General features: G+C 38.2%; 2 protein-coding genes across 11 annotated transcripts in view; one reads left to right on the plus strand and one right to left on the minus strand.

The window, feature by feature from the left end:
- The window catches only part of HIVEP2 (HIVEP zinc finger 2), a 203,407-nt gene that overhangs the window by 90,283 nt on the left and 94,455 nt on the right, over positions 1 to 18,669 (plus strand). For 5 of the 10 annotated variants that reach the window (XM_082474355.1, XM_082474358.1, XM_082474361.1 and 2 more), the window contains one exon: positions 15,689 to 15,801. The exons of 3 other annotated variants lie outside the window; for them this stretch is intronic. The gene's annotated coding sequence lies outside the window, so the exon portion shown is untranslated. Of the gene's footprint in view, positions 1 to 13,434; positions 13,519 to 15,688; positions 15,802 to 18,669 lie in introns of all 10 variants that reach the window. 2 more of the 10 variants (XM_082474357.1, XM_082474359.1) reach the window with 1 other exon arrangement.
- Positions 1 to 18,669, minus strand: part of LOC309666875 (uncharacterized protein) — a 367,169-nt gene that overhangs the window by 71,890 nt on the left and 276,610 nt on the right. The window lies entirely within an intron of this gene.

Consider the following 18,669-nt stretch of genomic DNA (forward strand, 5'->3'; position numbering starts at 1 on the left):
TTTTTTTTTCCCTTTCCCTCTAAATTTGTCAAGTTGCACACATTAACATGTTAGACTGAGTGATAAATCTATGCAAACTAGAATATAAGAATGGTAGCCAATGACTTCTTTGGGGAAGTTTCTAGAACACCTATACTGATGATTTTCAAATTAGATTTTCAGGGTATCCTGGAACATCTAGAAGTTTTGAAAAAAGTATAGTTGTGGTGGATTTGACATGTGTCTGTTTTAATCACCTCTAAATTTGAGGCTTCAGATCATGACAGGAGGAATGCTTAGACCCCAACTTTTAAATAGTGAACATTTAGAAAAGAGTTGCCTTACTCAAATACTATTACATAGCTTTCTGATTACACAGCATGCCTTTTGTTTGGAATTTACACAGTAACAATCTGTTTTCAATGTCCGTCCATCACTAGCCCCTAAGTTCCATGAGGACAAGAGCCATGGCTTTGGGAGTACACAGTTTTTTGTTGAGTGAATAATTGAATAAATGAGGGGAAAAAATTCATCATGAACATTTTATAAGAAATGCATAGTGCTTTTTTTTAATAGAAAAATAAAATATAGAAATTTTCCAATAATGAAGTTAAAACAAAATTGAAAAGAATGTCATGTAGTGAAGTTTTGTTTCCTTTTTGGAAATTTTTGGCTTTTTTTAAGAACAAAGAAATATTGTGTTTTCTAGAGAAGGAGAGCATGGCGTGCCCTCCAAAATTAATCTAGTGGAACATGGGCATATAAAGTCCTCTAAACCCATCAATTTTAGTCTTAGTTTATAGTAATAAACACTTTTTAGTGCCAGAGTAAATTAGGACAATGATCAGGGTAAAAGAATAATCTTGAGCTGTATAAGAAAGATTTTGATTTTGTTGCCAAACTTAGAGCAATGACCTTCATTCTAAGCATGAAAGCCTTCCCTCGTCGTCGTATAAAGACCTGGTTGACCCACCCAAAACTCTGTTGCCATGTGGTTCAGTAGTACCAACATAGATAGTGAGTAATCAGGAATGGTTCAGTATATTAAACTTTCTTTGGTTTGGCACTGATGGTCCATTTGCCAGATCAAAATCATGAGTAGAACTGAAAATTGAGTGCAAGTAACTACAGGGTACTTGGATTTCTTCAACTTGAGAATCTTTTAATATTGCCACTATGTGTATCTTTTCAAGAGCATTGGTTTAGAGTCAGGCTCACTGGATTAAAAAGCCATTTTCAGCACTTATTGTGAGGCCATGGACAAGTTTCTTAAACTCTTGGGGCCTTAAGGCTTCTCTAAGGGAGATAGTAATGGTACCTGCCTCATAAAAGATTTAATGAGAAAATACACATAAATCACTTAGTACATTGCTGGAACACAAGGACTCAGTAAATGTTGATTGTTTATATCATTCTATGTGATGATTATTTCAAACTCCATTATTATTTCTAGATCTTTCATTTTCTTAAGGTTTTCAGTAGTAAGCCCAAACTTTTAAGCTTCCTTTTTATGGATGTCAGAGTCTAAACAGAGTCAAGGCTGCCAAAACTATCTGCTACATCTTATAAAGAGATAAGATAATGCTTGTTTTATGTGTGTGGGCCTCCATATGAAAGAATCACAACCCTAAATCTTGCCAGACCGAGGGCAGGTGGATCCCACTCTTGGCTGGGAACCAAAATCCTATTACCAGGCCTTATTTATTTCAGGCCTGATAAAGATGCTTCCTCTGGGTGATTTTTTTTTTTTTCTCAACTCTTATTTAAAACATAAAGACCAAGGGAGTTGGAAACCTATAAATTAAACTTATAAAAGAAGTACAAAAGTGCTTCTATTATTTTTATGTTTCCCAGAAACTGACTTTATAAGTCATTTTCAAAGTTCTAAAGAAACTCTTTTTTCCTGAATTTTTCATCACATGAATGAAACTGGGTTTTCAGTTATAATCTTGCAACACAAACCATCACATGAACATTAATATGTTTACCTTGGTAAAATTTCTTGTCTACTCTTTTTAGGACTTCTTTTTCATGTCGTAACTTTCAGGGTGGGGATCACTGAGGGGCATGACCCCAGACTGAGCGGGATGAGTTAGTCATGAGGTACCAAGCGTGTGGGATGTCAGTGGACCTTTTAGGGGGCTCTTCAGAAATCTTCCTGGTACATCACCGGGAACTTGTAATTGCCAGGTTTAGGAATTGCCTCCTCTTTGTCATGAGCAATTTCTTTCATCTTGCACAGTTTAAATTTGGTTTTGATATTTCCCGGTGGAAGTTGTTATTAGTGCATGGAGTTAAAATCTGTTTTAAAATAAGGGATTTAAGTGGATCATCTGTAAAGTTTTGTTCAGCTTGAAAATCCTATGATTAAAGTTCACCTTTTTGCCTTTTAGTAGTTTTACTTTTAAGATTTCTCCAGTTTTGTGTGATTTCTTGCTGATTCCTTTTGGTTCCCCAAATCAATAAATCAATATTAGTAGTTAGTTAATTGTTGAGAATTTGAAATTTTACTTTAACGTGGTCGAGTTTTAATTATGTCTCTCCACTGTGGCTAAAATATAATCTTGTTAGAACACTTTTTTTTTTCCAGGACTATAGCTTTTGAAAGGTCTCCCAACTTCAAAAATTAAACAGGGTCAAATATCTTCCATTTTGGAAGTAAACAAACAAGCAAACTGAAACCAATAATCTTAATGGCTTTTCTAGCTCATACGTTATCTATCGTATCATATCAACTGCATCACGGTTTTGGCCACCTGCTTTAGAAAGGAATCTCAGTAACCTCTTAATTTTGAAATTCAGTGAAATCTTTTAGGTCTTTGCCTTTTTTACCTATTTTTGATTTATATTTGACACTGTTTATCATTTGATTTTTTTCTCCACTTGGCTGTGTGATGCTGTGACCTGGTACCCACCTCTGTTCTCAGCCCCTTCCCACACTCCTCAGTCTTTGTGGCTTTCCCCAAAATGCAGCCCTTATGCCTCTTCTGTCTGTAGCTTCCCAAACCGTTGACAAGGCCCATTGTTTCAAGTATCACCCTAGATGCCAATGATGCTAGTGGTCTTCTAAACTGGGTTTTCAGCTCGCATATTCTTGTGGGTTTTTTGGTTTTTTTTAAAATAAATTTTATTTATTTATTTATTTATTTTGGGCTGCGTCGGGTCTTCATTGTTGCATGCGGGCTTTCTCTAGTTGGCGGCGAGCGGGGCCACTCTTTGCTGCAGTGCGCAGGCTTTTCATTTTGGTGGCTTCTCTTGTCGCGGAGCACAGCCTCTAGACGTGCGAGCTTCAGTAGTTGTGGCACTTGAGCTCAGCAGCTGTGGCTCGCGGGCTCCAGAGCGCAGGCTCAGTAGTTGTGGCGCACCTGCTTAGTTGCTCCGTGGCATGTGGGATCCTCCCGGACTAGGGCTTGAACCCCGTGTCCCCTGCATTGGCAGGTGGATTCTTAACCACTGCACCACCAGGGAAGCCCTCTTGTGGGTTTTATATCTATATGTCCCGCTGTGTGCTTGGAGATTTCTATCTGAATATTCTTAAGGCACCTCAAACCTAGTTTGTTATAAAACGGAATATACTCTATTTCCTCTCAAACTTGGTTTTCTCCTTGTTTACCTGACAAGCTTCTGCTGATTACTCCAGGTCCATTTCAAGTATCTCCATTCTCAGTCCTTCCTTGATCCGTACACCTCACTCTCCTGTGGGCCCTATTATAACTTGTACTACAGCACTTTTCATCCTACCTGCAAGCCAGGTTTTCGTTGAGATCAGAAAACACATTTGTGTGCCTTCGGATGCAGCACAGTGCCTGGTGTGGGATAGGTACTTGGAAAATGATTGCTGAATATGTTAACAGGTGACAGAAACTGCAAATTATAGATATTGAAATAGGAAACAAAATTTTTATTTCACCAGGCAGAAACGTTTGTAAGTGATTGGGTATTAAAAAGGTATTTTCTAATAGTTTTATAGAAAATGAAACCTTTGTTGAATAGATGTAGCTCCTAGGACTTCAGAAGGGAAGAGAAGCCTATATTTCCTTCCTAGACTCATGGTCGACCCGGTACTTGCGCTTGGTTTGAATGGAGACTTATTCATGGAGTCCTGGTAGCAGGTGTAGTTTTTTGAGTGGTTTTCCCAGCTATTTCAAAAAGCATCTGAATGCGCAGAGCAGAGCTCAACTATCTGCTGGGAGGACATTTAGGTGTAATTTTTTCCTAGATGCACTTCCTCTCCACTTACTCTTCATTCCCAAATGAGGCTATGTGGGTCAGGATACGGGGATGATATACAGGCTTCTGGTTACTTAGGCAGAAAGTAGTGAAAAATCACGGTTTAACTTACAGAGTGCTAACCCCTGCTCCATCCTCCCTCCCTGCCCCCATACGCACAGATAAAATTGTGTATCTGGGTGGGCTAGTCACACCCATTTAAAATCATCTCTAAATCCACTAATATTATCCTTTGGTACGAGTAGCTTCATCACATTGCATTGAAGGAGTATTAAAAAAAAAGTTTCTTATTGGAATCTTCATGTTGTTGGGATCAGCTTCTAACTAAATGGAACAGGTATAATATTAATGGATTAATCCATGTTAATTTTTAAAATAAGAGGTCTTAGCAGTGAAGACTCATCTCCGAACGTCCTGTATTTAAGATTAAGTTCTCTGCACTGTGATACTGGACCACTGCAGAATTATGTTATGTAACTATTTCCCTTTTGGCATTCATAAAGACAAGAAATATGTCTCCAGAGGTCATCCCACATTGAGCAAAAATTTTAAATACATGAATAAAAATTCCATCTGGCTTTTTTAATACTGCACATAGATTTGTCTGTTTGTTGTATTTTGTAGCCTTATACTGGCTTCGTAGTCTTTTATGAGGAACAACAAACACAACATCCTGTTTTTATAATATCCAGCACAAATCCCAGTGGAATTATTTCAGAAATAGCTAAGGTTCTTCCTATATCAGTTAGCAGTTTTTTGAAATTTCCATTATTTAATGTTTCTCTTCAAGGTCTTAGAAGTGTAACTAAAACAAAATTGATTTGTGTCCTCAGGCACCGAAGTCCTGCTAAGTGTTAATTGTCCAGGGTTTTTATATTGAGTTTGAAGATAACGGAAGAGCAATGGTGACCATTTTAAATTGCAAATATTTGTAAAACTCTTTTTGATCTTTTTTTTCCCCTTCCATTTCACGGTTTCATCTTTTCAAAATTCTGCAGGATTAACTTTGCTTATGTTCAAATAAGTTAAAATTGAATAGAAAAGATATTTTTAAAGGGTTGTACTATGGCTTTCGGACTGGTAAAAGAGCCAGAACGATGATTCAGAAGCTGAAAATAACTCTACATTTTATGCAATCAAGTAAAACTCTGTACCTTGGCCTTCCCCACACCGGATTAGTAAGGAGTTGGAAGTTATTCTGCCCCCAGCATGCCACTAGGGATGACTAGCTGGGTTATGACAACCTGCCGCCTAAAGGGAGCATGTGCGGCTGGAAGGATAACCCTGACGTACTGGGTGGATTAGAGTTGAGTGACCTCAACTCATATTCATTTCCTCGGAAAGGAAAGCTCACAGGGCCCTTTCTGTTCTAAGCAGTGTTTATGCAGTGTGTGTTCTCACGACGGCAGCCAGTCACTCCAGTGGCCTACGTGTGCCATGTTTCCCTGTGATGCTTGCTTCCTTGAAAGGGCTTCGGTTCATTCACAACATTTATCCTGGTCCTGAGGAATCACATTTTAAGATTACAGAAGGGAGAGTGGTTGATTAATTTTTCTTTTATTCTCTTACAGATTTTTCTTTCTTACTTTGTTTTCTGTATGTTTCTATGCAAAAAGCTATACAGTAAAGTGGGGAGGAGAGAAGATAATTAATTCCTGAATGAACTCCCATTTCTGTTGAGCAAGTAGGGTAAACTTTTCCAGGTAGAACATTCTAGGTCCAAAAGCTGAGTCATCTTTGTGACAGAGTTCGATGCCTCACCGTAAGTAAGTTCTTGTTACTCAAAATGAGACTCTATGCTGTGTCCTGTCAAATAAATAAAACTGTCAGGTTATAATTAACATGCAGTGCTTCTCTAATTAAACAGAATTGATGGGAAATATCTGGGAGGATATTAGCAATGGAACAGTGATGTTTGCATTTAAATGATCTTAATTACCCCTTAGACTTAATGCCCTATTAAGATGGACGGGAGAATGTCACGTCTCACTTAGCCCTATTGTTTGAGACAGTGGCTGCAAGCTGAAAAGGACCAGAGTGCATTCACGTGCATTGTGGTGTCTGCTTTTGCAGACAGAAGGTTTGGGAATGTATGTTCTTTGCTGTTCTTTCTTTCTTTCTTTCTTTCTTTTTTTTCTTCAAAGGAAATTAAATCACATCCCTGACAGGAGAGGGTAAAATCTCTGAGCAGACCTCCCCAGTGCTTGGAATTCACAGACGCTACCCTGTCCCAGTTTGCTATTATCCTAAGGCAACACACCCCCCTGCCGCTCTTTGCGTCTCTGGCTGCTCGCCAGCCTCCCAGGGCCTCCGGCTTTGATGTGAGGAGCAGGCTGTCCTCGGGCCAGGCTTTTGTTGCTGCCCCGGCCTGGGCTTCACTCACCCACAAGGCCAGAAGGGATGTCCTGTCTCGCAGTATACATTTCGACAGCCCAAGTCATCATCAGGGGTTTCTAACCCCCCCCCCCGAGGCAGAGAGAGCTGCCTTTGTGTCACCACAAGTGGCTGCCCCCAGCCGCTCAGCTCGCTCTGCTGGCTTTTGGTGCCTGTCCTGGGGGAGGGCCTCTCTGCCTGGGGGAAGACACCAGCTCTGCCAGGTCGGCTGTCAGTCTGAAGGGCCTCCTTGGCAGGGCTCAGGGGAACCGACCCGACGAGTTGAACAGCTTCCTCTGGGGACCGTGAATCGACCTTCATTTGATCTAGGCCTGGCAGCCCGGTTAGTGAGGACATCAGTTCTGGCTCTGGGAAATCTCTCTTCACTGAACCTGTTTCCACCATGGTTCCAGGCTTGCAGTAAGAAGTCGGTGCCATTGTAAATTTAACTCTTAAAACTTCTGGTAATATCTGTGGGTAATTCTAAAAGTAGGTGGATGCATAAACACAGAGGATTACAAGGAGAGATACCAGAGAAGAAAAAATGGGGCTATGTCTTATGACTAACCAAAAGGCCAGATCCAAGCCAAAGGGAGGGGGGAGGGGGGAGAGAGAGAGAGAAAGAGAGAGAATATTTCTCATTGGTGAACCGTCTTCAGAAGGGCCAATTCGATTCAAATAGAAATGGTCTTACAAAACTGAAAGCAGACCATATCTCATTGTAGTTTAGATGGCACAGTACCTTGCCCTGGATCTGCATAGGATTAGTAATAGCATCTCCCACAGAGGGGGGCTTTCTTGCTTCTATCCTAGTAAAACCCACTCCCCAAATATACCTCTTTGCCAGCCATTATTTATTCCTTTGTATTAAGTTTTATAGTCTTCCAAGTTTTTTGTTTGTTTGTTTTCATAAAGTAAATTCTTTTCCTAATGAGAGTGTATTACATTTTTGGCAGCCAAGTATGAAAAAGATGATTAGCTCTTTTTTGCAGTAGATGGGGAGTGCAGCCTGAAGGATCCCATGACCTAGTCAGGGCAGGACACCTGAAAGGGTTCAGAATAGAAAGGGGAAGAGATTTGTAGAAGATAAACTTCACAGTCGTATTAGGGCATGCCCGCTTGCCTTCTATTTACTATTTTGCAACCATTCATGGGTAACAGTTAATTTAGCAGTCTCATATTAATCTCTTTATCTTGTCATTAATGGGGATTCGCCTGAGTGGATTAGTGGGGCGTAGGGGAGAGTAGTGGGGGAGTAGGTAACCAGCCATGCATCCTGAATACCAGGGCCTCATTTAGCACAGCTGTAGTGATGAATGTATCTTATGGTCAAGTTTCAAGACTTTGAACTTGCAGAGTTTTGTCATAATCTATTACCTAAATTCCATCTTCCAGCAAGCACAGGGAAGTTTTGTAGGACAGAAACATAGAAGGGACAGTAGTTGTGGTTAAACCGTAGTCATGGCATTTAACATTCATGTGAAGTGTAATATTTGCAGGTAGCTCACATAGCATTTCTTATTGTTTACGATAAGGTGATAAGGTTGGCAGTGCCGAAGACAGAACTGGAACTTGGTGAGAGTGTTGACCTGCCTTGGGAATGCTAAAATGTACTGTTTCTCTTTCAAATGCTCCCTCCCCTCCTGCAGCTTATAGGTATCCTCATCGCCCTGTAGTTTTCTTTAGTAAAAGAAGTGTGGAGTTTGAATTCTCATGTTTATATTGACCCTTGCGAGCCTCTGTTCCTTTTCAGTTGAATCCATTGGACAATATATCCGACGTACTGGGGGTTGATGGGAAAAGCTCTCTAAGGAGATTTTTAAAAAAAAAACAAAACTCTAAGGTATAATTCATTAATAATTTCATTCTGTTTCTGGATGTGTTTTCTTCCCATTGTCAGCCAGCGTGGGAGGAAAGGGAAGAATAATGCTGGAGCCGGGGGTGTTGTGTGGGTATGTGCCATCCAAAAGTATCTTCTAGGAGAAAAAAAGTGTTTATTTTTATAATAAAAGTAGAATTCAAACACTCTGAATAACAGAAAATTATTAATTCTACTGTAGTGAAAAGTTATATCCTAATGCTGTTAAAATCATTAATCAAGACATCAGTTAATCAAAGGCATATACTGCATAAATATGTATACAAAAATGGTAACTTTGTGGTACCAGGCGTAAACATTTCAAATGTCATTAATAACTCTTGATGTTGCCGGTGAAGAAAATTTAAGACTAAAGCAAGATTGCCTGTTGCTTTACTGTCCTCAAACAGCATTGTAATTCCCAAACCTACACTTTTTTTTTTATAAATTTATTTATTTATGTTTGGCTGTGTTGGGTCTTCGTTTCTGTGCGAGGGCTTTCTCTAGTTGTGGCAAGCAGGGGCCACTCTTCATCGCGGTTCGCGGGCCTCTCACTGTCGCGGCCTCTCTTGTTGCGGAGCACAGGCTCCAGACGCGCAGGCTCAGTAGTTGTGGCTCACGGGCCCAGTTGCTCCACAGCATGTGGGATCTTCCCAGACCAGGGCTTGAACCCGTGTCCCCTGCATCGACAGGCAGATTCCTAACCACTGCGCCACCAAAGAAGTTCCCTTCAGAAGTTCCCTTCACCTGGTTAAAAGTGAATTCTGGTTAACATTTCTAATGATGATGTCTGCAGCCACAAAGCAGGTGACGTAGTTTTCTCTTATTGGAACTCCAGGCGCATAGCTCCCTTTGAGAATTGCCTTTTCTGGTCCTGCTCTTTCTCTATCCACATCCCCCCAGCCTGGGGCCTGACCAAGTCCAACCTGCTCTTTGAAGCCCCTTGCCACTATTCTAGCTCTGACTGAACTCTTCCTGTTTTCAATTCCTATTATTCTTAGAATCATTAGCGCGCATTTTAGCATTTAGCACTTAATTTTTTAAAAAATCATTTTTTATGGGTTAGCTCAGGGCTAATCATATGTACTTTATTATCTCCTGTAACAAGCAGCCTGGTGTTAGGTACCTTGCAAACATTCTTAGTTGTTGATTATTATTTCCGTTGCCTGGCAGTCAGTAACAATTGTTACAGACTAGAATCTTGCTTCTCAAAGTGTGGACCTCAGTCGAGCGCGTCAGCATCACCTGGGAACTCCAAGCTGGACCCCACCCAGACCTGTAGAATCAGAATCTACATTTTAACAAGCTCCCCTGGTGACTGATATGCATCGTAAAGTTTTCATTGCCCTGTTGAGGAAGGTCCCTTTCCCTGGGTGTGGCAGAGATCCCATGAACCTTCAACTAACTTTTACTTTCTGCCAGCATTGTATTTAGGCATCTGATTGTAACCGGGTGGAAACTGCGCACTCTTTACTGTAAGAATGAGGTTGTAAATGTGGTCTTTACATAGAAACTGTACCATTTAAAAGTGGCCAGAGGGCTTGTTTAAGTATTCAGGACCGTATTTGTGTTCTGATTCAAGACAAACGCTAGATCCAAATCATTAAAATCCCTTTAAATGGCCTCTTTTAAAATTTCAAACTGAGGAGCAAAAAGTATGATTTCCTTTTTCTTAGTTACCTTTTTTATTGCACTTGAAGTGCTTACACCCACTCAACTTGCTATTTTGAACTCTGGGAAAGAAAATTTGTGGGCATCTTGCAGTCTTTCAGGAAAAAAGGCTCAGATTAAATATTTGCCACATTTTCTCCGTGTTTCTTTCTTCAGGGAAGTGGAGAAGCACATCATTCATGCTTTCACTCAATTTGACACAAAGTGTGACTTTCTAAGTGTGGATGGAAAACGACTCCTGTCCTTATTTGTCTACCTTCACACTGATAGATATTCCTGGCTTTTCCCCTCCCATTCCTTCTATTTGTCCTTCTCTTCCCTTTCACCGTAGTGTCTACAATTCTTCATATACCACATAGATTTCATAAAATATGAGATTTTTCTTTTTAGAGTATCTAGGTCCATTAAATCAAGGAAGATAATGTGGATTTAATTGTGATGTATAACATTATGTAGACTAATCTCAGTCAAGTTTACATTTAAAATATTTAATTTTAAGTCATTTACATTCCCTGTTGGTTTTTCTTTCTCTGTGAATACACACCTATTTCACGAAGAGCAGAAATAAGAGATATTGGTCAAGATGGAGGGAAAAGAAGGTATTAGGTAACCTCAGCCATTCAGCTTTGTTTTAAATGAACTCAGGGCTTTGTCTTGTAAATACACTAAGAAAATAAAGTGGTTGCCAGGGCTATTATTTTGTGGTGGTTTTGTCCTTTTAGACAGCTTCATTTCATTTTCGTTGAGGCAATTAAGATGTTTTATTTAGGATAGGGCTTAAAATACTTGTCTTCCATTTAATCAGTGTTCACCTACATGTGCAGGATATTATTCAGGGGACCTTGTGAGGAATTAACACAATTTAGTAGCTGAACTTGAGAATGAAGTATTTCCAAGCAAGTGAAATGGAAATGAGGAAAGACACAGAAGGAGGAGACTTGTAGAATGTAAATGTTTATTGAATATAAAAGTTAAAATGTAATTGAAGTAGAGGTGCATTATAATATACTATGTTTTCTTTACATGGGAAAACAGAATATTAGAAAGATGCTTATATATGCGATTCAACACAATTCTATTCAAACTCCTGATGAGACTTGTTTGGGTATGGCTGAATATGGAGGGTAGAAAATACACTTAGTCAAATAATATAATCTGGGAAAATGGGTGAGAATTTCTCAAGTATATGTGTGCGTACAAGGAAATATTAAGGAATATTTGAAAAAAAAAGAGACTAGGGAGTAGAATCTAGACCTACTGTGGATTCAAACATACTATAAAAAAATAACAGTAATTAAAACCACCTAACACACACACAAGTTCATGTAATAATGCACATGAAAACTATATAGCACAATGCCCATCACATAACATTTATTAGGTCTGAACAAACATTCCCTTTTAAATAGGTAGATCAATGTAACAAAATGAGGAACCCAGAAATGGACCCATAATAACACAATATACACATAAAACATAATGTAGCAAGTTTAGTAAACAGCATTGTGGGAGAATGGGCTTGGTCAAAAAATCTTTGAATATATACCTCACACTGAGGCTCCAGATACACACCAGACATATTAACTGGTTAGTATCTAAAAACAAACTTAAGAACAATTTGTATAAAATTTAATGTATACATATATTAAAAGGCCATTTAAATTCATAAGAAAAATTAGGACCTAAATACAGTCAAATTATGTGAATAGAATAATGTAAAATTTTATATTAAAGAGGAAGCAATAAAATGATCTTAAAATAGGAGACTATGATCACCATTAAAATAAAAAAGCAATCCTAAAATACCATTTTATATTAAGTAAATCACCAAACAAATTTAATCACATACAACGGTGAGGAAGTTTAGTGAAAGTAGAATGCTCATGTTGCTGGTGGCTTTATAGGTAATTTCAATCTCTTGACATCAATATGGCTTTTTATGAAGTCCATACAAATATTTATACCCTTTGATTTAGTAATTGTATTTCTGTTAGTATTTTAAGGAGAAAGTTGTGTTTCCAGTGTTAAAAATAAATGAGAACATCTGAAATACTCCCACATATAGGAATGATTAACGAAATGACTAAGTAAGCATGCTAACTCTGTGGAATATTATATGGCTGGTAAAAATGAGAACTTTGTTAATTACATGGCAATATAGTATAGGTTTATGAAGTGTTAAATGAAAAAAAACAGAATGCCTAATTATGTGTGTTATGAGAGCATCTGTGTGAAAATATGCTTACGTGGGGAGCAAATAAATACTAGATTAGAAATTTTTTTTAATGAAAATAATTGTGTTTGAGTCATGGGATTAAGGGTGTTTCTCTGGTTAAAAATGTTTTCAATGTTGCTATGTATTTATAAGGAAAAATAATCTTTATGACTAAGTAAGGCAGCTGTACTAACTGACCGTTAGGACACTTTTCTAACTGTTATTTTGGAGCGCTGCTAAAATATGCCCAGACGTTTTGGGTGTGTAAGAGTCTAAGGTATTCTCAGTCTCCTGTTCTCCTTGGCCAGTTTTTCACTAAGTTTGCAGAGAAGTGAGTTGACGTTAACTATGCTGAAGAGGGTGGTATGGCACCTGTGGTATTTGTGGGTCTGTTCTCACTCACTTTGCACCCAGGTTCTTCCCCTCCTAAACGGAGAAGCATCTTTAATGTCGTTGGTACTCAGTAAACTCCTGCTCAGTGTTATTGAACTTTCGCCTACGGGAGGCAAAGACGCTCTGTGATGTAAAGGGGAAAATGGTAGCAGAGTAGTCAGGAGACCTGCCTTCCGGCTGTGTGACCTGAGGCAAGTGACTGTGACCTTCTGGGCCTCAGTCTCATCCTCAATACAAGGAGGGTGATCCACGGCTGCTAAGCTTTAAGTACCAGGGCTATAAAGACATTACAGTTCACAAGCTTACTCCAGGGTGTCATTTACTCCTTTCAAGGGCAATTTTGCATGCTCCTAAAAGAGCTAATTTACTGTGTTCACTGTTGCAACAGAGCAGACAGCTAAAGTGTTCCCGGGAATGGCCTGGTCAGCTCAGGGAGCGTGGTTCCTGGCTACTACATGGGGAACCAACCATTCAGCCAGAGAAAGTCACTCTAATCCTGCATTGTAGGTACACCTATTTATTATACAAAAATGACTGAAACACACCAATTGGTGACAAGCATGATCAAATATTAGCTAATGATAAATTACTCCATTGTTTAGAGTATGTACCTGACTGAAATACAAAGTTCAGATGTATTTAGATTTTATGATGGAGCCAAACTACCGCTGACTGAAGTGGTTTTTTTTTTGGTCTTGCTTTTCTTTTTTCCTAGTGTGGTGAGGCAGGCAACAAAAACAAGTTGAAGGCAAGGAGAAGTAGACTCAACTGCTTTCATCAGCTTATAAAATTGTTTTAGGTAGGTACTACTGTATGGTATAAGAATTATAGGGAACCAGCCATCATCTCTCAGGTGTTAGTCATTTCCAAGGAAATGAACATTTCTAAGGAATGTTGTATCATGGTTTGTACACATGAGGCTCCCTTGTCATACAGGCAACATATCTGTACTTTCCGTGTCAGTTAAGGGTGGTCATTTAACTGATACATCCATACAGGTGACTAACATATTTTGTACTTATTGCTTTTGAAGCTTGGTAGGAAGTGCCCATGCCAGCTGAAAAATTCCTAAATAATTTGAAGTCACTGACCACTCAGATAACCATAGTTAGATTTGAAACTAGAGCATACTTGCTATATTGTAGGTGAAAAACCTAAATAAGATATTGGCTTGGTGGCTAGCCATGAAATGGTGCAAGAAATGAGGCAAAAACTACATAATTGAAGAAAAAAGTACTTTACCAAAAAAATGAACAATGACACAAAGAGGGATTGTAGATCTAGACTCTTATACAGGTCAGTTTCATATTATACATGGAAAAATCAGTGAGAAAAGGATTCTTAAGAATCTTCAAGTCATTCTGCATCATGATGGGATGTGCCCTAGCTTTTTCTTGGAAAGTGACTAACTTAAACAGTATGCTAGCACAAAACCATCATGTAAGAATCCAGAGATTATAGGAAGTTAGTTACCCAACATCATTTGAAAGCGCCTTTGTAACTCTTTCATAAAGGGCCTGTAAAAGTACCAAAAAATATTTTCACAGCTCTAGATACTCAGCGTGCAAATTATATACCATTTTGCATCTCATTGTTTAGGTGCTATATTTGTTGGTCCAGTGTAATTAAAATAACCAAACCATTTGACATTTGTCTTGTCATATTGATGGCAAGAACCCTAGAATAATAATTATGGCTGTTTATCATTGTTAATGAAGAAGCCATTTGAGACCACATCCAAATGAGTTTCCTAGATAACTATTTCTTGAATAGCAGCAAGACTAGAATCTAGACATTGGTTGTCTTGGAAGTGAAAACACATTTCCCATGACTACCATGGGTTTCTACTTAGTATAATTATTGCTATTTGTCTTCTCCGTTGGTAGGAACATTTTTTTTTTGTTTTGTTTAGTTGGAGCATCTACCTTCAAATAGTGGGAGCAAATCTATTTCAATCTCCTTTTTTTTACAACTGAAGTAACTGTCAATTTTCCTAATATGTGTAGTGAGACTAGGGGAGTGACAATATGTGGCCAATTCCAAATTGCATAGTAAAAAATCATGTATTTATGGCCTTGCAATAGGTTTTTGAACTTTCACTGGAATATAGCTGTGTCTGATGTCCAGGGACTTTAAAATTACTTAATCTACCCTGGGGGGACCTGATTCAGAAGTAGCTGGAAGCTGTCCAATTTTCGGTCTCACTCTTCTGCTCTGCCCCCCAGAATCCCATTTATCTTAGGTTCTGTCAGTTGAGATATAGCTTTCCTTCTCTAAAACTTTCTCTTGGAGCTAAGATAGCAATTTAATATTTGAGCTTCAGAAAAGGTACATCTACTGGTAAAATGAATAGAATTAACTGATATTATTTATGAACCGTAATTAAGCTGTTTATGGATCTTTAGTAAACACTTTCTGTGGGAGACAAGGTATAACATTCTAAGAATGATTTGGAAATTTATGCTAGTGAATTCTCTCCAAATGATCTGTCTGGGTATTAGTTTATATTCCTCAACAGAAATTGCCTGTACCTAGGGCTTAACAGTTTTAAAGAACTGCAACCTACACATTTTCATTGCACCAATAAACTAATAAGAACCAATGAATAGAATTCCAAAGTAGTCAGTTGCATCTTTTCCTCATCTCTGATTTTACATGTCCTAACTGACATTATGTAGTCATCACTTCTGTATGCCAATCAGGACTGAAAATAAACTCTTCTGCTCTTGCACTTTGTTATTTTATTGCTTTTTCTATGCTTGAATATTCTTTTTATTTCCAAACTGGAAAATTTAATCTAGTTGCCAGATGCTTTTGTTGTTTTATAGTTTTAAGTAGCACAGTAACTTAGGAGAAGATATAATAATAATAATCTTGCTTTGATTTCTGTGTTATTAATGTATAGATCATATAATGCTGCTCTGGTTTAAATGCAATTCTTTGTTGTGTTTTTTTTCTTTCTTCATTAGGTGGAGTCTTTGAATTTTTTAAAAGACGATGGTAATCAGATCTACTTGAAAAATTAAGTGAATTGATTTGTTTGGGACACTCTTTTACCAGTTCTTTAACATTTAACCACTGGGTAAGTTGAGTCAAGTACTTTCTATGTGGTTTGATTTCAAAATTATTGGAAAGATCTTTCAAGCAAAATATTAAGCTTTATGTGAAGTTTTGACAGTAATAATTTGAGGATCTCTAAACCTGTGAAAGATGTCTGGGATGCTATCTAAATGAAAATGTTGATAAGTCTTTACCACATCGGCGGAACTATCCTGATTAGAAAAATGGGAAGATTAGAAAATGTTGTCATTTACAGTTTGAAACCAGATCCCTTCATTTACTGTTCTAATGATTATTTGCTTGTTGTAATCTTGAGGTAATGTGAGAATATCGAATTTTACTTTTAGTGAGATACGTGTAATTGTACTGTATAGTATCAGATTCAAATCTAAGGTGTAAAGAATATATTGAGTAAATTAGTAACCCTCCTTATTTTATTTCTTTTTTTGGCTGCGTTGGGTCTTCATTGCTGCATGCGGGCTTTCTCTAGTTGTGGCGAGTGGGGGCTACTCTTCGTTGTGGTGCGTGGGCTACTTATTGCAGTGGCTTCTCTTGTTGCGGAGCACGGGCTCTAGGCGCACGGGCTTCAGTAGTTGTGGCGCACGGGCTTAGCCGCTTCGCGGCATGTGGGATCTTCCCAGACCAGGGCTCGAACCCGTGTCCCCTGCATTGGCAGGCGGACTCCTAGCCACTGTGTCACCAGGGAAGTCCACCCTCCTTGTTTTAAACCATTCTCATTTTGCAGAAAGCTTAGTTTCTGTGATAAGAATAGAAATCTTAAGGACTTGCTTAATCCAGCTTCCTTGTTGCACTGTGTTGCTTTGGAACGCTCTTGAGGTAGAGAATTCTTAACCAGGAAGAGTTTAGGCTTTTAGCAAATTCTTGGCACTGCCAAGACAGAATTTAGTGGGAACAGGACTTTGGCTACTGTTAAAATGTCAGTGTAGTAAAGCCTGCTCTGTCAAACAGATTTTTGACATCAGAAATCTAAATGATACTGATTTTAGGGTTTGGTAATTTTTGTTTTTATCCAGGCAAACTCATGCTTTAATTAACTCTTTACACAGTCACAGAAAATTTGGAAAAAATTTTGTATTCCTAGTCTAGGTCACAAGATTTTAGTTTCTGAAATTCTAAATTTTATTCATGATTCTAAATTGTGCATCTCGTTACTTAATTTCCCTCTGGATAAACTAGAAGTATTTAAAAATCTGATGAATGATGGTAAATAAGAGAGGAAAGTGTCTAATCATTCGGCGAGCAGACTTCCAAACCAAACTAGTAGTGTCTGCTTTACCTCTGGGCATCTTCAGATGTGGTGGGGTCAGGTGATTTTTCAGTGATACTGTCGCATATGGTTTATACAGTGCTGACAACTGCCTTTGCTTTGTCTAAAATAATCTTCCTTGAGGCTGCTTCCCTGGAACTTGATTTGTTAGTGTAGCTTTTGAGCATCCAGTGAGTGCAGAAATATCAAGTGTGGAAACCCAGGGAATCTTTTCATTTGGCCTGTGAGGTTCATTACCCAAGATTCATTTGTGACCAGTAATTTCCATTGTTATGGGCACACGGTGCCATTCGGAACACTTTTTGGATAATTAGAGGGATATAAGGCAGTTAGATTGAAAAACCCATCACGAAGAGAAATGATAAAGTTTCAAAAGCAAAGCCTTAATTTCTTCAATAGTCATAATAGATGTTAGAAGATGAAAATTGATACTCTGAACTACTCACTTAAATGTCTTTGTCTGCCACATTTAATTTTCCTTCTACTCACAAGGATTGGCTTTTACAGTTATTCCCAAGGTACCCCACTGTGTTACAGTTAAATTTCGATTGGTGGTACCTAATTTAAATTATGTTTAGGAAGCTGTTCTGTAAGTGCCTCCTGAGAATGGACATTGATTGGCCTTCTTGCTTATCTCACCATGAATTCTGGGTGTCTTTGGTTAAGTCAGCTCTTTGAGGTCACTGTGTTTTAAAATAATTTTTTTGTTAATTACATAAGGACGCTACTTAATTCATAAGGTTATGTGAGGATTAAACTCCTGACAGGAGGTAGAGACTCGGTAGCTAGTAGTGATTATTGACAGTAGTGATTCATGTTGGCAATAGTCACAATCATGGTTTAAATGTAACAATAATTGTATTTTATTAATCACATGACTGATTCTTTAGCCTATCATCGTGGACATAATAGAAATGTACATAGAGATGAGTAACATTAAACCAAACACTGGGTAAGGAAACACTTCATATGAAATTGGTAAGCTTTTTTCGTGCTGTATACAACATAATCAGCAACCTCTCAATCACTTTATCGCCTGAGCCTGGTCTTGTCCATTGAGCCAAGCAAGGATTTTTCTTTCAAATAATAAATTTAAAAAATTTGTCCAATTTCCCCCACTCCAAATTGGTAGTAAGAGAAAACAAGGTAAAAAAGATAAAAAGGGAAAGTTTGCATGATAAAATTTTACACGATATAAAAGGAAAAAACCCGCATCATTAGAATGGTCTTTCTTTTATGGTACTTTTTGTAAAAGATAATAAATACAAATTACTTTATAATAATGTGACTTTTCATGTCCTGCCATTTTCCTTCAGATAGCCAGGGCTTTTGACTGGTCTTGACCTTATTCATTTTAAGGTAATAGTAGCTGGACTATAGACCTTTAACCCAGGTGCACAGATTTATATGCTCTCATTGCATTGGACGTAATTATTTAAGAATTATGTAAGTGGTATGTCTTCTTTAAGCTGAGGAAAGATAAGAAGGAAGGTGAAAATTGTTAGCATTCACTGGATGTGTTCTGCAGAGTCAGGTTCTTTGCTATAGCTGCTTAATCTTTGAAAAGTAAGAATTAAGAATCCCATATTCATTTGAGAAAAT

Source organism: Balaenoptera physalus (genome assembly GCF_965194825.1).
Source record: "Balaenoptera physalus genome assembly, chromosome: 9".
NCBI classification, from domain to species: domain Eukaryota; kingdom Metazoa; phylum Chordata; class Mammalia; order Artiodactyla; family Balaenopteridae; genus Balaenoptera; species Balaenoptera physalus.